Genomic DNA, 26,233 nt, shown 5'->3' with positions numbered 1-26,233 from the left:
GTTTCTAAAAAAAGAAAAAAAAATGCACTGAATACATAGTTAATAATCCAAGTGATCCTCTAGCCTTCCTTCTTTGCAAAGAATTTTTTCATTTTTGCCAACCATTAAAAATACACTTTGGGATTAGTTTACTGGCAGAGACATTAAACTAAAAGAACAATAAGGGAGAAATAAGGTGCTGGGAGTGGCACAGTGTGAGGAGGACTAGGGATCACCGTGCAATACCTTGGCCTTTTAATATGGCAACAAGAGCAATAGGATGTATTTGATTGGCTCCAGAAATCTTCTCCCTCCAAATGCACTTTCACATTCTATGCCTTATATTTATAACAGCCCGGTGAGGCAAGTGAGGCCAGTATATTCTAGTTTTTGTTGGAAAGTACCCAGGAAACAAAATGCCTAAAATTGGAACCAACTCTCAGTGTAGTATTCTTTGGACAGCAGAATTTCATGACTAGTTATATCGTGACACACTCAACATCAGGACAGATACTAAAAATATCTTGATCCCATACAGCAGGGGTGCTATATGTGGCTGCTAGTCCTTATACCGCGGCTACTATGCACTGGAGCATCCTTGTGTCAGCTAGTACAGATGCCTATGAATATTGTAGGATAGATTTGATTTGCTGGGGCATTCTTTATGCAATAAATACATTTTCATGCAGAAAATGCATCAAATCTTTTTTTGGGGGGAAAACTATAAAAGCAAATAATTTTTAAATTAATTTTACAGTGAATACCATTCTAAGAAGCCATTCCTGATTTACTTGCTTTGTAAATAATGAATTTGCTAAAAAGGAATGCCTGCATTTTAGATGCAGTTGTCAACAGGCTGTGGATAGCAGACTTAGATTTCTTTAAAGGGTACTAGAAAATGAACAGAAAAGAAAATTAAACATGGAATACCTAAGAGCCTGACCATTTGTTAGGCAATATTTTGGTTACTTTTTAACTTTTAAATAAAATAATTATCTAACCTTCCATTTAAAAATATGGGAAGCAGAAATCACTGAAGTTCATGTTAGAACTTGCCCCAAAGAGAACTCCTTTAAATGTGCCTCTTTCCATTTTGATAGCCCCAGTTTACACCCACTTTCAAACGCACATGTACATCACCATTTCCCCTGCCTCCTAGATTACCACACAAGATTCCTTAGCAGTTTTAGAGCAAAATTATAAAACAAATATGAATTCCCACCATCATCTACTTTTATTTTTACATTTTTGTATAGTCTGCAACAGAGAGAAGGACCTTGTCCCCAAATAAATACAAGTACCTAAGGAACAGCTGTTAATCAAAATTGAACATTAACTTTCCAAAATCTCTAGATGGAAGATGCCAGGTAAGAAGCCTCCAGTATTCTGCTATTATAAATACTCAACAAAAATATCCTACAAAAAAAGCTTCAAGCAATGACTTCCTTGTTTTAAGCCCTATTAATACAATAACAGAATTTTAATAATATGATTTGACCCTATCATCTAATTATTCCAGGGATGACTTGTCAGAAAATATAAGCAGATGAATGAGGTTAAATTAGGACATCATTGAGAGAAGGACCTAAAATTGAATATATCAGCCACCAGTGGCACTAGGAACTTGAGATCAACCCAGATCAAATGCTTCATCTGTAAGCAGAATTATTCAATCCTAAAAATCCCCTGAAGTGGTACAAGGCAGTACTTCTTTTCAGGAAGTGCCAACTTTCTACTGAGAATATATTCCATCTGAACTTCAGAATGCCCTTCAAAGTTATCCTACAAAAAAAGGACCAGTTTAAAACATCTGGCCTGATACCAAGTTCTGCTGTTGCCTTCTGCTCTTGAAATTCACTGTAAGGAGAATGCGGACAGTTTTTCTGGCCTAAACTGTGCCTTAGCGATCTTAAACAAATGCTGTGAACCTAGCATGGGCCATTTCAGCACTGGAGGAAATGAGTCTGCCCTTCTTATCTGCTTTAAGGATGTCTTGGGAACATCCAAATTTGAGCCGGCCATCTGACCCTTCCTAAGAACCATTAGCACAAAGTAATCTCTTGTAACACTTATGGTTCTGGGCGTATAACAAGACTATTGTGTGTGACCTGATTTCATTTCAGTGACTGTCCCAGTAAAGAATGACATCATCCCATTCTTTTCTCTTGATATCAACTTGTGACTGTCCGTCTCGCCCAGCCCTTACCCTCATCATAATTAAACTGCTCCCCCATCCTCTCCCCACTCTAGGAATGGCTATTTTCCCCTTAACTTCCTGCCTGAATGTATCATTGTGGCAAGAGCAAAGGGTTTTCCTTTGGTCGGTCAACATCCCTGGCGTTTGCTTCCTTGCTGTAGCAGACAAAGCACTATTCTGTTGGCAGCTGAACCATACTGCAAGGGCCATCTGCTGGGACAGGTCTGAGTCAGATGAGAATGGAGAGGAGCCAGCGAAAGGTGGCGCAGCCTGATGGGCACAATGTTTCTCATCCCATTAGAGTCTGGAGTTTTCTTTAAATATAAACATTTTGGCTTTGAGAATGTATTTTCTAAACAGATCCATTTAACGACGTACACACATATGTGCACACTGGTGTGCCTGTACATACTGACACTTGCTTTACCACTTAGATTTGTATTGAAGACTCACATGTGAAAACATTTAGTTTCAGAGGGACAAAAGGATGATGCAGGAAAAGACATGAGTTGAAAACTGGCATCAGAATGCAATCAAGTAGAACGGCTGTGTGAAAGAAGCTACTGATTGTGTTTTCTTGAAGTGCTATCTCTTAAAAAAAAAAGCAAAATCAGCTTATAAGTCCCACATCCATATAATGGAACATAACGCACGAATTATAACTATAAACTATGAAGACAATGCAGAAACTGCAAACTGTTTTGATATAAAGGTAAATGGAAAAAAATCAGAATAAAATTGTACATTCTCCAAGTTTGCAATTATGTAAAACAGGAGGCAGTACTTTATGAAACTGCTGCTTTTGTAGGTCAAAAATAATCAAATAGCAGCAATTTATCATCACACATAGCACATATTCATATAGAAAAGACTTATGTGCACAGACTAAGTATGTGTGTGTGTGTTTTTTAACTCTTAACAATTATTGTAAGTATTATTAGCTATTTTATCATTTTTACAGCACATACATTACTTTAACTGACTTTAGGATTCTGTGTAATAAACTGCCTTCTTTAATGAGAACTGGTAAAGGTAAAAGTGATCACAAAGGAAGAAAGTCTGTTTCTCAGCACCACCAAATTCAGCTCTTTGCACTGCACAGCAATTTTTAAATGCACATAAGATACCAAGATGATAATTTTAGTACTTTTTAGGGTCCACATCTAAAATTGATTCTTGAAAGATGTAGGTTACTACTATAGGCCAAGGGCAATTTTTAAAAATCACCTAAATTTAAATTAATATATTGAGTCTAAATTAAATAAAGTAATATGTTTAAAAATTAAGTGCCAGGAAGGCAATAGCTACGGCATGCTTATGATAAAATTTCCCAGCCTAAACAGGCATCAGTGGGGCTAGGAAAGGTGTTAATTTCCTTACAAACAACACTGTTTTAAGTTCTCCCATCTGTGTGCACCAAACCTTGTCTGACAGCGCAGTGTTTGAGTCCAGAAGGTACAATAGAGACCATTCATATTTGGGCAGGTGTATTTCAAGCTGAAAACCAGGCTCCACAAAAAAAATAACAGTCTGTTCCACAGGTGTGAACATTTTTGACAAGAATCCTCAAAATCTCCCCCAAGCTGTGAAATTTAATTGTCCTTCTGTTGTCACACTATATGTGAATACAACCTATCTCTCCTCGGAACAGGAGAGGATTTTCTGGCAATCAGTCAGGAGATGCTGGGGCAGCTTCTGAGATTTGCTTATAGCATCTCCTGGTTCTGTTCCTCGTGTTACGTACTTTGCAGGTGATGCCAAGTTCAATGAACTGCAGGTAAGCAGTTCTTAAAGCTGGAAAAATATTAAATGAAAGCACTTTATATGCAGATGGCATGAGCAGAGAGGCAATAAAAAATGCACAGAGCAGTAGTTTGAAACCCTAAGGCCCATGAAAGTGGTCCTTATTTTATAAACCTGACTGTCTGAGTATACAGAGAAAGGACCATTTCTTAAATGTACCAGATGGGAGGCTTGTGGATATATGGATACAGAGGTGGTTGTGGGAAATGACTCAGCTCCCTATCTAATTCCAGCTCAAATGGTGGATGAGGAGGGGCAGAGATCTCTGAGGTTGGCAGCTGATCAGACCTTAAGTATGAATTTTCTAGTCCAAAGATGGATAAAGCAGAACAGAGCTTGTTCTCATAGGGGGTCCACAGATTAAAAAAAAAAAATAAGTTGTCTTGTATGTTAAAGTTGAACAAGTAATTCTAATTTGATCCAATATCAGAATAAACTTATTTCTATTATCTCACATTAATGATATGCTGAGAAAGTAAAAGGATGTAATGCTTAAAGAAGTAAAATTATCCATTAAAAGGTGGAAAGTGTCAAATGAAAGATTACTGGCCAGGTAATAACATGGTATCCCAGGAAAGTGGCCTCTTCACAGCACAAAAGAAACTAGGACAGATGCTTTGAAAAATCAGGTCTTCAGTGACTCTTGGGAGATGTAGGGTAACCTCCAGTATTAAACGTTTTCCAGTCTCTTCTACAGTTAATTTTGAATGGTATGATACTAAAGGCCAACGTCTTTCTTACCTACAGAAAAATTGACGCATTGGCTAGCAGTTCACAAAGAAGAGGTCTGGCAAACTGAGTTAAGAAGTGTTAAGAAGTCACTCTTCCACTGTTTATTGAGCTTATTCCTAAACAGGTATCTTTTTAGTTTCTGTTTCTGAATATTTTGCTCTTCTATTTGGAGTACTGAAGTAAGAAGATCAAAATTTCAACTTATCTTCTCTTTCTGTGGATTTACCTTGTGGATAACGAGCACCCAACACATTACTGGTGATACCCCAGACCACCTGAAGGCAAAGATCAGAAAATTATAGAAAACTGCCACTGCTCATAATTTTATGTCAACATACTAATCCCAGTTCCTCATACACTTCTAGCCATTTCCTTTCTTCACTTGCCATCTGTAATATGAAGATAAAATATTTAATTCCTTTAGTATTAGAAAGAGAAGCTAGACAAATCAGTCCTCCAGAGATGAATCTGAATTCAGAACAGACTTGTTGAAGATTTGGATTGGTTTGGTTCGTGTGAGTTCATGAACTTTTTGGTGATTAGAGGACATTTTCCAAGCCAATGTGGACCAACCAAGGCTTAGAATGGAAATCAATATAAGGCAATGAATAGGAAGAGCTACAATTTAGAACCAGGAGTAACTCAACAGTGTTCACTGTGTGCATTAGTTTTGGTCAAGGGTGGAGGACAACTTTCAATGCTGACATTTGAGGAAAGACTCACAGAGGTGTATACCCATATAAATCAGGAACCTTAAGAATGTTTTTGCAGCCAACATTGTATTGCTGAGGTGGGTCTCTGTGACTCTCCCTGGTTCCACAATACTCTTGGCACTAATATTTGTCTGGCCAAGACAAGAAACTCTGAAGGCAAGCTGTAACAACACAGGTGCTGTCCCTACAGTTCTCACTCCTGACACTGGCTGAGCTGGCGGACATTCAGTGTCCATCTAATTCCCCAGAGTTTCCTGACAGCTCATAACATGTTAATAAAGTTATAGGATTCTTTAAATCCCCATTTTGCAGATGGCCCTTTTGCCATTCCTAAAGACTAATGTCATGAAATGGCTCTGCTGGACTGAAGCCTCATCAGTTCTCTCAGCTAAGAAGGAAGAGAACACTACAGACAGGCACAGGGCCCCCAGTCCCTTACCACTCCCCATCCGCAAGACATCCCCATCTTCAAGGGACATGGAGGGGTCAGGTTTAATTAGTGCCTTAGTTTAATTAATCAAGAGATAAATATCTGATGTATGTACCTTTAAAAATCGTCTTCAATTACTCTGTCCGGGAGAACCAGCGTGTCATTTGCCAAATTCACTGTCTTCAGATGATGGTGGGTGTCGTTTAACTCCTACGGTGGAGGAAATAAGAAGTGCCATCAGGTGCATTTTATTAGTGACTTATCTTTCAGATGTTGCCCTTTCACAACTTCAAAGGAGGACATCATTAAGAATAATATTCCCCAAATTTCATCCAGTCGGATTTTCTTACAATCACTTGCAAGAGGCTTTGAAGCATTGTGCATAATTCAGTCCCCTTTTGCAGGAATTTCCATTTGACTCTCTCTTCATCAAGGGAGAGCCTTTCCATTAGATTCATTTCATAATATCTTTTGACTAGATTTCATAAAACCAATAAAAAAGAGATTCTTTTTAAAAAGTTTACGAAGTGTTTTCTAGTTTAAAAGTTGAGCAACCTCCAATTTCAGGTTATGAGACCTATTTTAAAAGAAATGTATTGAATCGTAAATCTTCTAAAGTTGCAGCAAACTCTTATTTGATGAGTAGTAAAGTGAGCATTTACAACTGATTAAATTTATTTCTATTTTGCATTTATGACAACTCAAAGAAGTGAGTGATTAAAATCAAGTAGATACTGTGAATACGAGGAAACATCCATTTTAACGCATTAAGTACTTGATGAAGCAATCTTGCTGTCATGAATAACACATTTTAACATATACACATTGTATATAAATGTGGATATGATATATAAGATGAAAGAGGAAATATATAGAACATATGCACATTATAAAGAACTATATAAGAAATATAAGAATAGGAAAACATCACACATTATTTCACAACCCCAAATTGCCTGTACATTTAAAAAATATTTTCCTTGCCCACATAAATATTAAAGCATTTCACCTAGAGCATTCATACCTCTTCACTGGCAAATACAATTGCATGTTGGCATACCCAGAGGGGACTCTCGGAGGTAATGGTGTAGATGATTTCCCTCATAATAGACCTGGATTCTCTTGTTCTGAAATGGCCTTGATGACTTAGGTCAAAGTGTCCTTTGCTCTGTTGTGGAAACTTTGTGCTTACAGGGAGGCTGTAGCAGCAGACCCTCCCTGGAAGCTGGCCTGTGTGCAGGGCTCTTCCTCCCACACCACCCTTATCATGTCTTGTTCCACTCCTCCGCCCGAGTGCGCCACCCTCTGTCATCTGGCCCACCCCACCCAGGCTGCCTGTTGACCTCCCCTGTGCTTCTCATCTCAGGAGCCGGTGAGTTCTAGGAGAATTTCCATATTCTCTGTTTCCAAATATAATATTACAAATGTAATAATCATGCAGATGTCCACATTTTAATATGTTCCCAGGGGTACCTTTGAATGTTTATAATTATGCATGGCCGTCAAGATCCTCTGAAGTAGAGGTTTACATGTGAATGTGAGGCTGTCAGTAACTGGCTGTGGTCATGCTGGCAGAGTCTAATGCCGAAAGAACAACACTCCTTTCTGTGATTTTTCAGAAATCTACTGCTGGGAGTAGCAGACCCTGGCATCAGATGCCTGGATTCCAGGTTGCAGCATTCATTGGCTCTATGTCCTAGAGTGAGTTACTTAATTTCTCTTCATCTCAGTATCCTCCCCTGAAAAATGGGTATTAAACATAATTATCTATCCCACTAGGTTGATGTGAGGATTACATGCAAACATCTATGTGACAAATTTAAAAGAGTTCATGGCACATCCTAGGTGTTCAGTAAACACTGGCAACCATTATTATTTGGGTTGAAATTTTTTTCAGCCAGTAATAAAGATACTTCCTTTGCAGTGATAATTTGCAAGAGACATTTTCATGGAAGTAGTCCAGAGTTTTCATGAATTTTATAAACGGAGACTTCGAGTTGTCATCATTAAAATGATAATGTATGGGAGAATGTCATAATTTGAGAATAATGTCATAATTTAATTGCTACAGGCTATTAAAGGAAGAAGAGAGGCAGCCTAAATATTTCTTGATAAGTGTGCACACCAGAGTCCAATAGTTCCTGCTGTGCTGGATGAAGTTATATTTGCCAGAATAGAACAAGGTGACAGGATAGCAAAGCCATCACGATTCGCATTTCCATAATCTCCACCCCAGTGGACGTATTTGCCTGGATCCTTTCCTCCTTTCTATGTGCCTACTTGCAACAGTTCATAATTAGTAAGCATAGCACTACATGTGCAACAGAAATCATTAAAATATTTCTTTTTTTACAATTTCATTAATGAACACTTGTTAAAACAAATTTATTCTTGAATTTCAGCAAGACAGCACCATCTGGTAAGTAAAATTAATCTTGTTAAATAGGATATTATTGGCTTATGTTTTTTTACTTAATTAGCAATTTCTTTTGGATTTTCAATGACATATTACTGTGGATTTATAGTTATGCAAATACAATTTAAGTGATTTATACCTAGGTGTTCATTCAGTAACATTAGTAGGTAATATTGTACAGCAATACTGCGGGCACTGCGGTCCATTATTAGGCTGGGAAATGCCTCAGGGGAGCACCCATAGCTTGGCTTTCTTGGGTCCCCTTTCCTGCCCCGTGACGCTCTCCATGCTTTCATTTCTCCTGTTCTTTATCTAGGTAAGTCTACTATTCCCCCATATAGTCAAATTTTAAGCACCCCTCTGGGATCAGCTGAAATCGCATTTCCAGTCACCTTCACTTTTCATTTCTCTCACCAGAACTCCAACCACGCTTAAAATCTGTGCCGTGCAATGAAGCATTTAGTTATGTAGTCTCCCCTGTGCCTACTGCTGCCTTCATGGGTGAAGGTCTCTTCTCCCTGGTCAGTTTTTAAGGTTCCTAGGCATGGGGGTTGCACCTCAGGCTTTGTCTACATCGTAGACTGTAGTCATAACATGGCCCCTGGTAACTGCCATGTGCTGATTGAGTGCTGTACAGTGAGGACCTGGTCACATAGTGATCCCTGGTTTGTTTTGGAGTTTATTGAAATTTTGATCAAAAACATCGAATCTGAGATACTCAGTGGCTCCTTGAAGCAAGGATAAATTGTTGGTTCACAGCCCTGAGGCCGGGCCACAGGGACCTGAATGGAGCAGGGAACCACTGGCCTAGCTCAGGGTCATTTGCCCTTCCCTTTTCTTAAGCCAGACCTAAGATATTTTCTGTAAGCACAAGACTCAGGGGTAGGTGTGTGTGTGTGTGTGTGTGTGTGTGTGTGTGCCATCTCTCTGTTCATAAAAGGGTAAGATTGGAAGACCTCCAAAATCCCTTCCTACTCCAAACTTCTGTAAAATGTTGGCACGTCTGCCCATTAATTTGACATAAGCATCCACAAATATGTGTGGGTGTGGGCTAGAATTTCACCTGCTGATAGTATGTTGGTAAGTTAAGCTTGATAGTTTAAGAGCTGTGCTTTAAAAGTTTGGCTTGGCATCGCTCTCTATTAGTGTGTTATTGCACTTAGCACTCATGAATCCATGCTATAAAGCAAGTAGATGGTCGAACTTAACTCTCTTGGCTTTCTCAGCTGTTCAGAAATTGAGCTGCATTTCCTGGCTCCCAAACTTCATAAACTCATCAGATTTTGCTGCAGAGAAATGTCATTAAAATAACATTCCTCAGTAGAAAACACTAGCACCATTCAGAGTGAAATGCTAAAATAGTAACTGAACCATTTGAACTGTGAATCAGAGGCATTTTTCTATACTGTACACATAAATACATTTAGACAGATGGGCGAGGTAAATGTTTGTTTTTTAGAGCAGTTGTCCTTTAATTGTCTCCTAAGAGTGGCTTTAGTCTTGTTGCAGAAGTGCCTTCTGTCCTTGCTCCCTTTGCCTTGGAGAGTAATCACCGGGTCCAGACTGCTTTCCCTACAGAGTTGTTGGAAGGTCCAAAATGTGCTCATTAGAAAGCTTGTGCTGCACCACACAAATCTTGCCATTGTAGATGGTGCATGCATATGGGACTATTACTTCATGCACAATGACATGAGACCAGAAAACATGTGAACAGGAAGCCAAACCCAAGAGGGAGTTGGGGAGCTTCCAACTTTCCATGGAGCACATAAATGAAGCAAAATTCAGCAATATTCTGAATTCAGGTGTCTGGGGGACTTCCCAGCTGCACCCCATCCACTCTTCAAACACTGCGCAGGAGAGCACAGCAGCTCAGCAGCACCCAGCCTGGACTGGATCACTATGTCAGCAAACCCAGGAAGGCTAGGAAGAGCGTAGTGCTGGCTCACGAAGCCAAGACTTTAAATGGCTTGAATAGCCTAAATGTGGAACGGCCAGCTCCATATATGGAAGCTCAGTATATTCTTCACACTTTCAATTGTGCTAATGGGAATTCCCCCACATATATCTTGCTCTTTTCTTTAAACAACAAAACTTTCCCATGATGCAAACTCATCTTATTCTAAAGTATACATTTGGTGATTATTTTGTATAACTGATACAGTAACAGTTCTTTTGTGGAACTTTTAATTTGTCTTTTTTTGGTATGGCTTTAGCATTTCAGCAAAAATAGAAACCATTTTCATCATTTCAAAGGCCAAAGATAATTTCCAAACTTTGGGGAATTCTGAAGTGAGCCGTCAGAAGCAGGATGGAATTCAGATTATAACCAAATATTATTTTTCTGATGAATGATAAAATTGTTTATATTTGAAGGGGGAAATAGCTTCTTAAATTTGTATTCAAATATGTCAATTCAGTTTGCCATCCAGAAAGGAATACCATACAACTTTGTGAGACTAGCCATGAAGTCTGGGCCTAAGCCCCTTTCGTAATAAATGGTATTTGCTATGAAGTGTTCAGGTAGGGTGAATGCTCTGAAATCCAAGAAATCTGATAGAGGTTTTGCCACAGAAGATTAAGTGCTGAGTGTAGAAAGGGTAAAAAGCATAAGAACACTAAGGTTATCAAGTAACCAGATCTCACAGATTTGAAAAGTCACCATCTGCTCATTCGATGGTTTCCTATTCATTCTAAAAGTTAAAATTCTTTCAGTTGTCATCTTTTACTAATTCATAAATGTTGCCCACTTCTCCTTTCCAACTGTGCACCATTCAAGCATATGGGAAGAACCTCCTGGTCACACTGAAGGAGGAAGAAGTAGTTATAGGCTAAGTCATGGCTAGGTAAGAAATCACCAACTTAGTTTTAGTCTTAGGAATTACCTTCTTTTCTCTAGGAGTGGGTCCCCCAATTCAAAGGCAGTGAAAAAGCTCTGTTGAGGAAAGGACTTCTTGATGATTAACTCTTGATGCATGCGTTCTCTATGAGTAAGTATTCCACTAGCCCACTGGCCTTTTTCCTAGTCTCTGCTCATTTCTGAAGGCTCAGAAGAACACAGCACTCTTTTTGAGAGTATACACAGCTATTGGCAAGACATGGACTTCATTTTGAAAACTTAATGGGTAAACAATCCACTCAACAGCAGAGAAGCGAGGTGAAAGCTCAGAGCCCAGTGAGCCCAGAGCCTGACACTTCTTGGGGGCATTGATTATAGCCCAGTCTTTATGTTCTCCTCAAAATTTTCAAGAAAAATCTGGCAGTTTTATAGTTCTCTTAAAGTTACTTCTGATTTTTATTCAATGTTGCAGTCTACCCTCTTAGTGACATCCCAGAGCAGCATTACCCCCACTAACTCAATTTTCTTCTATAAACTTGTACCTCCTCTTGTCCTCTGGTATTCTACTGTAGCTAGCCAGCAGCCTTTAACCCAAACAAACATAAAACATTTTCTTTTTGTTCAATCCCTTCATTCTGTCCCCACGTCACGAATGTTCTAACTTCTTAATATCTCTGGAATCTGTGCCCTATTGTCCACCTACACTGCTCAGGACCCTCAGCACTTCTCACTCATACACTATAAGTCTTTTAACTGCTTTCTCCGTATGTCATGGTCATGCCCTATGTCTCTGCCCATCCCCCACTCCATACTGGATACTAGATGACCTATGTAAACTCTTCCTAAAACATGAATCATATCTACTTTCCACCTTCTCAGTCCCGTGCCAAGTCCTCCCTGGTCTAGTCAGTGATCAAAGAGGGGTCCTGAAAGTGCTGGACCAAGGGGAGTTAAGGGGCTTGTGCTACAAAGCTTCCATTGAGCTGGTTTTACTACGAACAAACAATAATCTTATTAAACCAAAATATGTTTTAGATGATGTACACGTTAGCCCAAGCTTTTAATATTGATGTGAACCTAAAAAACAGACTTTACGCACATCATGAGCTGGTCTCTGTATGAGTTTAGCTTCACTAGAGTTAAGAAGCCCAACGATAGGCATAAAGCCTCAGGATGCTCATGATTGGTCCTCCAACTAAAGCCGCAGCCCCACTAGATTCAACACTCTAGCAGAAACTGAAGCCAGTTCCCAGCCCCAGGTTTTCTCATGTCCTCTTCTCTCCAATGTTCTTCTCTTCTGGAATGTCTTTGCACACCTCCTACTAATCCTTTATAACTCACACAATCATCATCATCTTTGTGAAAGTTCCCTTGACTTCTACAAGTCAGAGATAATCACTCTGGCCTCAGTTCTGTCACTGAATCTTGAACACACTTCTCAGAATTACACTGGTAAGAAAATTACGTTGTTTTGCTTTGTCTCCTCAGATTATGAACTCTTCTGGGGAAGGATATTAATCCCGTTCACCTTCGTATCACTAGTATTTAGTATGGCATGTAATACATAGTAAATGTTCAATAAATGGATTGAATCAAAGAGGAAAATATACAGTCAATGGGAAAGCCCTAAAACTGACTGAAACACTGCTCTTTTAAGACACTGTGCTAGATAATTTTACATATCCTATTTCATTTTAGTCCTTTCATAATCTGTTCCTTGAGATAAGTAGTATTGGTCTTACTTTGTAAGATGTGAAACCTGAGGTTGAAAATCTTAAAGATATTGATGCTAGCCTTACAAGCCTCACATTCAGATCTCATCATGGTTTGGATTCTTTCTACTATGACCAAGTATGCCTTTGAGGCTATTGACATTAGGTGGCTGATCTTTGTAATAAAATTAGCTAGTATAAAGAATTTAGCATTGACAGATCACTTTTAAATTTAGGAGTAAAAGCAAGTAGAATCCATTCTCATTTTCAACTTTAGTTATGTCTTAGAATTTCTTGGAAGCCACAAAGAATTGTAAGTGGAAATTTTCCTTTAAAGATAGGTTTCCCATGTTTGTTGAATAAATGAATAAACAGCTCTATTACATTCTGAAATTGATATAAAATCTTTCCATTTTGCCAATTTTGGATATTATGCTATCACATAATATACTGAACACTAGCAGATACAACAAAGTATATATATACATATATACTTAATTATCCTGAACTCTTACATATATATGCACACACACAGACTTACAGATACACATTATATGTGGTTTTCCCATCTGTTTATCTAAAGGTAAAGATACTCAAGCTCAGTGGACTAATCATAACAAGCACTAAAAGTGAGAGGTGTTGCTTTTCTGTACTACTGTGAATTTATATTTCTTAGTTTTCTTACTTAAAACAGAGACAATAATTTTCAATATCTCAAAGTGCACCAAGTTATAATCATGATTTTTATCAATGCTAATTGTGCAACTACCCAAAATAGTACTTTATTTTGTTGGCTTGTTCAATTAGTGAATCATATTTCTAAGGTTCAGAATGTCATCTTTCTTAGTGTTATGCTAGAATTTAAATTCACCTTTTGTTGAAAGACAATTTCTTGAAGCAGAGAGCCCCATCTCTCTGAGACAAACACTCTGTTAATTCAGCATTCTTCAGAAAAACTGTTGATAATTGGGGGGTTTGGGTTTTGCCTGTGCTTAAGAAGTTAGTGTCCATGTTCCCTTAATACTTAGACCCTTTAGCTAAGCAGTACAAAACTTGGTAACAAGTCACATGTCCTCTATAGTCAGTGTTTTGTAGAGTTTACACTAGATGGTACAAGTTTCAAGCCTATTCAGAAAGATGGAGTTTATTTCCTAGAGTGAAAGGAAGCCTCCAACGGGTAGACTGCTCTGAAATTGTGAGCTCTGCAAGCAGAGATATTGAAGATAAGAACTGTTGCATCTTCCTGCTACCCAACAAGCCAGCTGAATAACCAGGGCTCCTCTCTAGGGTGAGGAAATGGGTGTGTAGGGCTGTCAGAAATGACCAGGACACAGTGAAAGTAGCCTATTTCAGCACCTCACCTGGGTGTTATTTTGTTAAGTGAATTATCCACAGAAACCTCTTTCCCCTCCTGTTATTTTTAGGAGGCACCTGATCAGGTTGGAGGACTTTGGCCAGAAACACACTTCCCATCGTTTAAGAATCTGAATGAGGGAAATTATTCTCACGAATAAATATGAAACAAACAAGGGCAGTAAGGAGAATTTTTTCTTTCCTTTCTAAAGAAAAAGCAGAGCATCATACTTACAAAAGCCGCCTTCAAAATCTTCTCTAGAGAAAAAGCTCTGGGAACGGGGAGCATGCAGAGGAGCAGAGATAAGGTGGCGGGACTTCCTTCCTCCTCCTGAAGGCGAGAGGCATTGTTCCTTATCTGCCCTGACCTCCCAGGCGCAGGGGAGCCAGGAAAGCCTGGCCTCTGACCCTCACAGCCCTCCCTTCTGACCTCCTCGGGTTGGGGTTTCCTAGTTGCCGCTAAGCCTCCCGGCCCGACACCGGCCTAGGGAGTCAGGAGAGAGTGTCTGCGAAGCGCTTGCAAGATGCGGAGGGTTATATAAGCCCTCGTATTATCATCATCACACCCCCATAGAACCAAGGCTGCCAGACAAACAAAAGGCAGTTCCAAGAAGAGGAGGAGCAGAGGCAGAAGTTACACTGGGGGTGAATTTCGGGACACTGCTTAACTGGCTGGAAAAAAAGGCAACTCAGTATGTGTCTGCAAACCGCGGCAAACAAACAGGGAGCTGCAGCTGGCCGGCGGGAAGGCTCCTCGGAGGGAGGGAGGGAAGGAGGGAGGCAGGCCGGTTTCCCGGCGGCGCCCGGCACAGTAGCTGCCCGCGGCAGGACCGTGTGGATGGAGATGATGTGGTATTTGTAAAGGCGGGCGTTCCGGAGACCAAGTGCCTAGTAAACACTGAAGCCTTAGACTCAGACCAGGCGCTTCTGCTCCTTCGCTTTAGTCCCTGTCTCTCGTTTTCCCAATGATGGTTCACAGGGAGTTCCATTGGCCAGGGATGAACCTATTTTAAATCTCAATGGGTCTCTGCTCCTTTCTCTGTGGGTGCAGTAAACCCAGACAGAGGTTTCTGTGCACCGGAGTCGGGTCTGAGAAAGTTCTGATTGGCTCAGAGCATCAGTCCTCCCTGCTACCCTCCGCCTCCCCAACTTGTTGCCTCCTAAGTTTTCTTTCGGTTATTATTATCCGTCCCTATTCCGGGCAGTGCTCTCCAACATGTAAGGCACCTCCACATCCTGGCATTCAAAGCTTTCACTTGGCTCCGCACTGATTTCCCACTTCCCTTCCTGCCCTCTGCCTCACCTACCTCGTCACTTTCAATAGGAATCCCTCTCGGAAGGCGGCCCGCCCCCTGCCTCCCCGTGCGTCCCTCTCCGCGGCTGGCACTGTCCTCGCTCCCATTTCCTCCAGAGCTCAGTGCCAATCCCACCCCACGTCTCTTTTCTCCCTGTTGACTCTGCGTCTGTTGTAACACTTCATGTGCTGCCTGGCTTCATAGGTCTGGGACCTTGTGTGGGTCCCCAGGGTGGCCCAGGACGGGGCCTGCGTGAGGCGAGCACTTCCTGCCGGTTTACTAAACTGAGCGACAGCCCACCTGATCTTACCTGGGCCATCAGCCTTGGTGTGAAAGGGACCCAAGATAAACCTCATGGGTTCAGGAGGAAAGTTGCCACATTGGTGAGGTAGGGATGTGTACAAATAGGCTTCTGAGGAGTTTGATGTCCTGTACTTTTGTATATGTTTGGGAACTCATAAATTTCAAAAAGAGAAAGCTTTACATGGAGAGGAGTGCCTCAACTTCCCTTGAGTCAACTTCCTTTCGGATGTAAATCCATGAAGTAACAAGAATGCTGGCATCTACTGAGCTCTGGCTATTTCACATTTGAGGAGCTATAAAGTGGAGTTTACTTAATAGAATGCCAGGAAAATTCCCCCAAAGGTAAGTTTTTCAGAAATGACAGACTTCTGGGAAGCATTTTATGGGGAAACTCCTCCAGTACTGAAAGAATGCAGGCTCCCATAACAGCAGCTCCACGAAGGAAGAACAGCTCTCTGGTGAATTGTTGTATGATACAGGGTGAAATATGGAAAGTGAGCTGTCAGGTTCTGTATTTCTTGTGGCTTAGTATTAAAGTGTTCTTAATGACATTTCTCCTGTTATTCTTTGTGTTTTAAATTCCATCTGGGATGGCTGCATTAACCATGGTGTCATTTAATAGACCGGTGTGATTACACAGCGCATGCTTTCCAATGCATACAAAATGTTCAGTGAATTAAAAGAATTTTCCCACCTTCACTAATTTGGAACAATAAAAACCAATTCAGGTTCCAAAGAGGAATTTTAGCCTCAAGTTCTTTTGACTTCAGGGATGACACAGGTCTTGTTGCCATTTAGTAGTTCAAGTATAGGATCCTCCCTCATTTTGTTCTGTTCCAGTCAGAGTCGTATGTTTTTTTAGAGCGACCATTGATGAGCCACTACTAGGTATCAGGCACTGGCAATAGGTTTTCATGCATTCTTACCCCAGCAATTGTCCGTAAGTACAGGTATTTTAATCTTCACTTTACAGATAGGAAAATTGGTCCTACAAAAAGCTTAGGAACTGACAGAACTTGGATTAGAACCCAAGTCTGTCTGACACCCTGGTCTGTGATTTTTCCATTCTCCTGAAAGTTGGGAGGAACCTTGGTAACTGGGTTCTGAGAAGCCCTAGGCTTTCAAGGAAGTGCTCCAGGAATCTTGGGGTTGGGGTAGAGAATCGGGAGGAAGCAAATGTGAGGGGGAGACCAGGTCAATGGCACCTGAGCTTCATCCACTGGACTCAAAGAAGCTTCATTTTTACTGGTTTTAAAGAGTAACTTAAGATTTTGTTTGAAGCAAAGATTTTGCTACTATATATATATATATGTTCAGTGTGTGTATGTGTGTACACTGAATCTAGTTTAACTTCCTGATATCTGAACTAGATTAACTTCCTGTATCTAAAAGGTAGAGAACTTGGGATCCAGAGAGATTAAAAATAAAATTCCTTGTCCACATTTTTGTAACAGGCCCAGCATTAGCTTCAGATGTCCAAGCTCCGCCTGAAACTACTGGCCTCCCCAAGTCCTTTACCTCCTTCCTCACTTGCTAAATTGCAGGGAAAGTGAGAGTTAATCTGATCTGATTGTGTTTCCTGACATTATTCTTGAAAAATGGAAGGCAGACTTACCTTCACTTTGGCAAGCTAAACCCATTTTTGGCCCTTTGGCGTGAGTCTAACGTTGGTCAACATTTGCTTCGTGACAAATTAAAATCAAGGAAAAGTTAAATATATAATTTGTCTGGATGATTTAAGGTTCTCTTCCTCTTTTCTTTCAAATCAAAACAAGCAGCAAAGGATACTTCTGCATGAATCACCCAGCTAATTATATAGCCTTGGACTGAGTACGCATACTAGAAACTGTTTATGCCCCCATGTTTTCAGTCTAGTCAAAAGCAACTATTTTCACTTGAGACACACAGTCAGTGTGGCAAAGACATTACTCTTAGAGGGGCTGGGTATAGCCAGGGGGAAGCAAGAGCCAGCTAGCTCCCCTGCACCCCACTTCCTGCCAGCCAAGTGAAAAGCACGCTGACCTGGCTAGTTCCCTTCAAGCTGGGCCAGCTGCACTCCACCTGGTCCTCAACCCCATAGGTTTCACTTCCCTGGCACACAATTACTGAAACAAGCCAATCACATCCACCTCTGGGAACCAGGGCCCACCTCACCCCCTTGTTACTACAAAGCCTACCCTCCATGCCCTTCTTGTTTACTCTGTTCCTGAATTCAACCTTTGTGTGGCCTTCATGGAATATAGTGTCCTCTCCTGGGCTGTTAGTTTATGCGACTGACAAACTGCTGTTGATCCCATGTCTTCATGTCAGATGTCCTGTGTTTGGTCATCCTAGAACCTTAGGGCAGGACTCCCTTCCCTTAGCAACAGGGAGAGAGGGGCGGACAAACAGTGACCAGACATTCACACTGATCTGAAATGGAATTGCCAGAGAACTAGTGCCAAATATCATGTCTTTTGGAGTTTTGCTAAGCATCAGGCTATTTGCAAATAGAAATGAATTTTAACTGAAATTGTGTCAGCCGGAACTGACCTTTATTAATTTTCAAGGCCCTGAGTTTTCCCATCTGCTTTTTTTAATTTTTATCATTCTCACCTGGGAATTTTGGAGGAGCAACAGCATTGTCCTCTTTCCTGATATGGCTTAACTACAATCCTGCCTAAAGGCAAAGGAATAAAAAGATGACCCTTCCATTCCTGTCATTTAAATCTTTACTAACTGCATTCTTTCTGTAAAATGTAGCAGAAAGGATTTTTCCCATCTCCACAGACAGATTAAAACAGCTTTTTTTTTTCTATCTGAAACATCCCAATATTAATATACTTCCAAATTCTCAGCCCTAGAAACAAGGCCTTGGATGCAATTTCTTTTCCTATTCATGAGATTTACAATAGGAAGGTCATGTTTGTACTAGATTTTGGTTTGAATTAATCTTCCTTCTCCTCAGCATTTTCTATAGAATCCAGGCACTTCATTATTTAGTCATTTCCAAATATTAAATGCTTGTCATTCTTGAAAAACAATCTAATCTTCCCTTTATGGGCAGAGAAACTAAGTTGTGGAACTTGTGAGTGGCTGCCAGGACTCTAAGGTGGCGGCTGCCCAGTGAATTGCTTTCCTCCACACATTCTTAAGACTACAAAGTAAAATGATAAATTGTTTCCTACCCAGTACCTATGTCATCCTCCAACAGCTAGAAAGTATTAATTAAACTCTAATTTGCATTCTGTCTGATGAGAGAAGCTTTATGGAGTAAATATATTCAAACTCCACAAGGAACCTCAGAGCTGAGACTGTGGTCACATCCCCCCTTCTCTGGGCTGTGCCTCATGCAGATCAAAATATATTCTTAGTTCAGTTGAACAAGGGTTCATTTAAACCACATCTGTTGCTCATCAAACCTCTTTTAGGAGTGGGGAATTCTTTTTCAGGGATAGATTCTGTCTGGAAGGTCTATGGCAGCAAATAGTCCTCATGACATTTTACAACATTTTACCAACATATAGACAGTACCCGCTTTTATATGATTACATAACCCAGGCAAACCCCTGCACCCCCACTTGAAAGAATTCCTCCCTTGACTAATTCTAAAGAGTAAATTGATTTTCTCATCATTTGTTGTGTTTGACAATAGAAAGGCTGACACAGCGACATTGCTAAAATAACAGCTCGTTTCTACTCAAGGGGAAGGAATCTGTGTTAATATTCTTAATACCTGGCATCTTTATGAAAAACATGAAATCATTTACCCTTAGCAATAACCGGACTAGGATTAAAAAGCACTTGGTACTTAAAACAGAAGTCATCTGTCAGGAAGAATTATTTAGACTGATGCAAATTAATGGAATAAATTTGCTTCCTAATTATGGTGTGAATATTCACGTTTGTTAAAATCATTTTGAACTGAAGAAGAATTTGGAGAGGATCTTTCAAGAAGTGATCTGACATTCTGTTGGAGGAAAAGATAACACATTTATTTCATAAATTCCTTTGCCATTTCCTAAGGATTTCTGGAAATGATTTAAGCAGAAAAGACATGTAAATCAAGGGAAAATGCATTAAGTAAGCACGAGTCCGTCTTGCTTATCTGGAACAACAGTAATAATGCCTTGTGGAAAGCACTGAACAGCATGTTCATTGTGATGCCCTAGATTCTAAATAAGCAACAGTGTTTTCCACGGGGGTTTGTTACAACTTTCTCAACACTGGCTTGGGCATGAGCCCACAACTCAAGTCTGAGGGAGATGAGCACTTAGGCCAGCCCTTAACAAGCAACGTACATACAGACCAGTCTGTATTGCATAGGAGTTGTTACCCTCTAGACAGGCACAGTGCTGCACACCAGTTAGCACATTTTTATTGCAATCTTAGTCTTCTTTTCCTCGCCAGCTTCACAGGAAACCTTCCTTTAGCTCATCACCAAAAGCCTAATAAATTGTGGGAAGAACAAGTTTGCCAGCCACTGGAAATTTAATTAATCTGAAAAAAAAGGTGTAAATTACAGGAAAATGTAAACTGCTTCCATGTAACTAATGACTGGGTTTTACCACTTAGCATTCATATAGAACCTTCGTTTAAGAGACACCATTGATTTTTGGAAACAAACTAACTTGGGTCCAAATCTAGTTCTACAGGCATGTTTTTTTTTTTTTTTCAGTCTAGTTCCTTTACTTGAAGCCAGCTCAACTAGTAGAGGAACAACAAAATGTGAAAATGAATGTGAGTGTCCAGCATGTGGTAGGTACTGATTCAGTTTCTCCTTCCTTTTCTGAAAATCTTTTAGGGCACTCCTGTCCTAAGCACTTGGATTATTTGTGCCAAATGAGTAAAACAATTTTCATTTTTTCAGTGACCATTAGCCAGGGAGTGACCCTGACAACAGTTGCCTAGGTTTCTGTGTTTAAATATAAATATTAAACAATAGAAGGGAAAAGAAGGGGGAATCTCTTGAAAAAAAGATGGTGATTGATAAGCATTAATAATAACCTGAATGTTACTGTTGTGACTTCAGCCCAGGGGATAGTTATTTAGGGGACCAGGTAAACTCAAGATGTTGGGATTGGTGTTAGAAATCCTAAGAAAGCTTTCATTAGGCAACAGTGGATTAGACACAGAAAAAATGAACAGAGGGAACATTATCCAAGAGATACAGTCCATGTGGAATCCAATCTGTCCCTTCCAGTCTTTCTGAGCAGGTGGAGGAATAACATGCAAATGCATAAAAAACCATCAATGTCAGAGAGCAGGTGCTGGGGCAAAGTGCAGGTGTGCAGACACTGGGCAGAGCAGAGGAAGAGAAAGCAGGTGTGGGGATGGGCCCCTGGCCCCTACTGCCCAGAAAGATTGCACTCTGAGAGGTGCTGGTAGAGGATATGCTGACACCCAGATGGGAAATAGGCTTGTTCTGCAGAATCTGCAAATACCCATGTCTAGGGTTGGCAGGTGCATGAGTGAGAAGAACCAGAGGCTAAGAGCCAGAGCCTGAGGCAAGGGGGATGGACAGCAAAGTGGGCTGTAAAGGGCAGCCCCTGAAAGGAATTGCTTAATGCTTTTAATTAATACCAAGCCGAGTAACCTGAGACCCAATGTGATGGACTTCCATGAAGGCAGTTTTTCCCCTGAATTCTCCTACACTGCAGTAAGGTTAAGCTGTGCGCTTTAGGCAGCTGTGTGCTGTGTGGGTATGCATAGGGCAGCAGGGGTGGGGACAGGACAGAGGCCGTATTTATTACTAAAGGGAAGAGGTAGGTGAATGTCATCTTCTCAGCTCACCTAACAATTCTTGTTCGAGGGAAAATGTACACAATTCAGTATTATCCAAAAATCTGGAGTGGGAAGAAACCACAAAAGGGATATCTGGAAGCGTGGGTTAGAGGACAGAGGCAGAAAAGCATATGCCATGTATCTGACCTGCATCTTGAGCGGCTCTTCCCTGACTGGTCATTGCCCAGCAGGTACCTGTGAGCACACTCTAGAGAGCCAGCTGTGTTGTAACTGGTTAGAGCAAAGGGAAAAGTCATGAAATCCAGCCACCATTGAAACTGGGCTTAACTTTCTATCATATAGACGAGATTATAATCTAAAAGAGGTTATGCAGATAGGCAAAAACCGTATCTGTCAGATTATCTTCAAAGCAGTTCAACTTTCCAAGGACTGGCTTCAAATTTTTTTAAAAAGATAAAATCTGTTTCCTTCTTTTATTATAATTTTTTTTAGGTTTTGAAACTACATGATTTGTGGGTAAAGCTGAGGTTTAGCAAATTGGGCCAAGTTAATTTTTAGGTCTTGTGTTTAAGTATTTAGATCATGATGTCTTACAAGCTTTTTAATAGAGAATTCCAAACATCATCCCCTCATTTAAAAGACATTTATTTATTGAATGTTTAATATGTGCCACAGGCTGCTGCTGATGCAAATATGTGGTACCTGCTTTTTTAAAAACATGCTTTTCCATAATACAAGCTATGTTCCTGGAAAGAGTTCTGTCAATTTCATTATTTAAAAATTACTGACTATCTGAAATAATTTGAAGTAATTTCTTGACTACTGAATGTTTGAAGTAATGGTTAAAGCATCAACTGAGGCTTAAAGGAAAAAGGAAAAATGTGGAATAAAGATTGTTTTAATTAATGGTAGGGATCTGGAGTGGTCCAAGTCTTGTTTTGCCCCCTCTAAGTTAATTACATCAGTAAGGTTAGTCAGATCCCATTTCCTTCTTTGTAAGGAAGGAACCATGAGAATTTCATGTCACAGAAATTAAAAAAATAAATAAATCAGAAAATGTGTATAAATTTAGAAATAAAAAAAATCAAATCAGATAATATGTATAAAGCACTTATGTGTACATGGCAGGTAGGTGATTAATAAATCTTAGCTATTATATATAGTATTAGTCGATAAACTATAAGCATCAGTCCCTTTGCTTTGTTCTTTAAGAGAATATTGTTTTTTCTATTGATAAATACAACATGAGCCCTAGAAGTTTTAGATGTGCACAGGGGGTATGAAAAGGCAGTGGACTGTCAAGAGGATATATTGGAAAAAGTACTGGTTCTGGAGTTTTAGGACCTGGGTATCTGTGTGCAGAATATGACTCTGCTGTTTAGTAACTATGAACAGTAATAACACAAGTAATCTTCACAGCCTATTTCTTAATCAGTAATATGGGTGCAATAATGTCTGTGCATTCATTCATTCAAATCAAATAATTTTTAGTATGAGGATCAAATAAAAGGGTTGTAAAATGATTTGCAGTTAGTAATATATATATAAAGTTACAGTTAAATAATAATTATGGTTTATAAATACTTTAATTATAAATTACTTTTCAGTTTATGCAGATATAGGATTACATGTTGGGAGGAAGTTTGGAGAAATAGAGGACCTGGATTCTAGTTCTTCACTTTGCCTCTAATCAGCTCTATTAGCATTTGCACATTATTTAACTTCCCTATGTCCCTGTATCTTTAAAAAAAAATTGCATTGAAAATATTACCAAAAAAGCTAACGTTTGGAGGGTTAAGCTAAGTTATGAAAAAATTGCAAGAATAATGGAAAAAACATGTGCATAGCATTTACTCAGATTCACCCATTGTTAACAATTTACCGCAATTCCTTTATCTATTACCCACTGTCTCTCACATACATATATATATGTGTGTGTACATGTGTGTGTGTGTGTATTTGTTTATTGAACTGAGTGAGTTGTACATATCATGGTTTTATACCCCTAAGTATTTTTCAGTGTATATTACCTAAGAATGCAACTCTGTTTTTTATTCTTTAAAAAAATCACAAGTATTTAGTTGTATAACATGCTCTACATGGTTGTTAAAATCAAATGAAATGTTTCAAAGTGCTTTGGAAAGTATATATTGTTATATAAAGTACAAATTGTCATATAAAATTAAAGGAAGCATTTTGTAAACTGAGAAAACTCGAATCACCTAATTCTTCAAAGGACTTACATGTGTTCATAGAGTACAAACTAAATGTCCATGGGCAATGTGCATGCCAGGTTGAAGACAGGGCTAACTTCAGAGTTTGTGTGATGAGATGAATGAGAGAAACAAGAATGATGCTTTCACACTATGTCATACATTCTGAGTTAAATTCCTCTTGCAAGGACATGCATTTTTGGGTGCTATGTTTTACTTTGTTTTCCATATTATATTGTTATTTTTTGTTGACATTCTGAGCATGTCTGAGAGCAAAGATTATAGAAAACAAACAGTTTCTGCTCAAATGGAAGAGTAAGTAGGGATGTAAAAAATTAGTAAGGGCTCAGCTGTATCTCTTCTGGTCCTTAATGAACACAGCCTGCTGTATTTTCATCACAGACAACAACTCAGATACAAATAGGGAAGCATGTTGTACAGAAGTGTCAAATCTATAGTCTTAGTTGAAAATACTATAAACAAAGTATTCTTATGGACCAATGAAACAATTTTTCATATACTTCTTTTTCAGCATTTGCTGTAATAAGTTTAGCTATATGACAAATAATTACTCTGCCACATTATCTTCACATTATCAACAGAATTCTCCCTTTCATCAGAAGTTGTAATACTGGTAAGCCTGATTTCTTTATAAGTATAACCAGATTTGCAATCACATTCTCCAGTGTATTGAAATATGACTATTAACTTAAAAATAGGAAGGAAAATACCATTTTTCCTGTGACATACTTCTTTCATCACTTTGAAAATTGTAACGGCTTCTTCCTTTAGATACTTGTGACAACAACGAAAAAAAGGAAATCCAGAACATGTTTTAAAAACAAAGGTATTTTTCAAACAGTTAAAACTGCACTTAAGTATCCCAAATTAATCTCTTATTTTGAATTATTAAATTGTTTTTCTTTATAGGACAAAATGAAAAATGTAAGTAAGTCGATGACAATGAAATACATTTATAATCCAATCATGATTGATTTTACTTCCTTTACAAATAATCAGCTTCGAACATATATTTATAGATACATAATGGTGTATACACTCATGTAATTTATTAAGCTATGAAGAATACTGCTCTTAGCTTCTCTTAGGAAAATTCCAGTACCTGAGGAACTATTTCAAATGTGTCTTTTCTCAGTGAGGTGACATTACTGAAGAACAGCTACTGTTCTAATGCAACAAATTTCCTTAAGACTGAGAAAATGTGGTGTGTTTGAAATCACCTGAAGCATGAAGCAATGAAGTGGAGTTGGAAGACATGAGTTCTAACGCTGGTTACTCCACTCACTAGCTCTTCAGACTCAGGCTTGTCCTTCCTCGGATTTGGTTTCCTCATTTGCAGAAATGGCATCTCTGCTGTGCTAACCCAAATACTGAGTTCCAATGATTTAGCTCAGATGAAGATGTTTTGGAGGAGTCGTGGTTGACATCATCATCATATCTGGGTAGCGTTCTTTTGGCACAGGTTAAAAAAAAATGTCCTTACAAAGGAGGTTCTCTATACTAAAGCTATATACCTGCAGATTATACATCCACACAACCGTGCTTGGGCATTTCTGTTAGAATGAATATTCTGCAAGGAATGCATCTGAACAGTGATACTTTTTCTGGCATTCATTCCCATCCCAAGAACTCTCTGCAATACCTGATTATTCATGGCAGCACTCAGCAAGAGAGTTCCTGGTCACCGAGGGAGCTGGGCTCATGCCTTCATGTTCTCATCAGGTTCGAATGTACAACTGACACACGAACTCCCTTTAGTCCTGGTAGAATTTCACTGACTTGCACTTTTTGATAAAGCCTAGCTCATAGAACACTGTTAAGAATGAGTTTTGTGATTTTAGGCAGGTCTCTGAACATTGCCAGGCCTCAGTGTCCTCAAATGTAAAATGAAGGAGAGATCTTTACTTAGAAGGTATCTAAGGTACACCTCTAACATTCTGTGTCTCTGTAGTATCTTACATGCCTTTACTGGAAAATCTGTCCCTAATTCTCAATTATTTAAGACAACTACAAGAAATGAGATCTAGTAGCTTTGACAGAGTGCATGATAATTTTTTCGTTTTTCTAAGTAATTTAAATCCTCTCATTTCACTAGCCAATTGTCCTACAAATGAGAATGCGACTCCTAGCTGAAGAATTTTTACAATCAAATCCCACTATATCTCTCTATATGTATATATATATGAATATACACACACATACATACCCCCAATGTGATTCACTATGGAATTTTAATTTAGGCCATGCAGCAGATAGTGAACATATTCATTTAGGCAGGACAGGTCTATATATCTGGCACTGTCTTTGAAATTCTGGTCTAGCCATAATTTTACAGGTCCTTCAAACCACACTTGTCACTATCTCTTCAGTTTAGCTCTCAAGAGAAATTAATTGGTAACACAGAATCCTGAGTGGCTGGCATGTGAGTGACACCCAGCTATACAATTTCACATCTAATCAAGGAAGATGGGAATTCTAGTTGGCCTGTTGTCTATTTGAATCTGTT

The 26,233-nt window shown here is 39.3% G+C and overlaps 1 protein-coding gene across 7 annotated transcripts in view; it reads right to left on the bottom strand.

Moving 5' to 3' along the window:
* The window catches only part of SULF1 (sulfatase 1), a 163,956-nt gene that overhangs the window by 126,220 nt on the left and 11,503 nt on the right, over positions 1 to 26,233 (bottom strand). For 2 of the 7 annotated variants that reach the window (XM_073229652.1, XM_073229654.1), the window contains exons 1-2: positions 14,407 to 14,756; positions 5,970 to 6,064 (exon numbers count right to left, since the gene is read on the bottom strand). The gene's annotated coding sequence lies outside the window, so the exon portion shown is untranslated. Of the gene's footprint in view, positions 1 to 5,969; positions 6,065 to 14,406; positions 14,757 to 26,233 lie in introns of those variants that run through there. The other 5 variants (XM_073229650.1, XM_073229648.1, XM_073229655.1 and 2 more) reach the window with 4 other exon arrangements.

The sequence above is a fragment of the Manis javanica genome, chromosome 2, assembly GCF_040802235.1.
Source record: "Manis javanica isolate MJ-LG chromosome 2, MJ_LKY, whole genome shotgun sequence".
NCBI lineage: Eukaryota > Metazoa > Chordata > Mammalia > Pholidota > Manidae > Manis > Manis javanica.
Note: the sequence above shows the minus strand (reverse complement) of the source record. Positions and strands in the feature narration are given on the sequence as shown.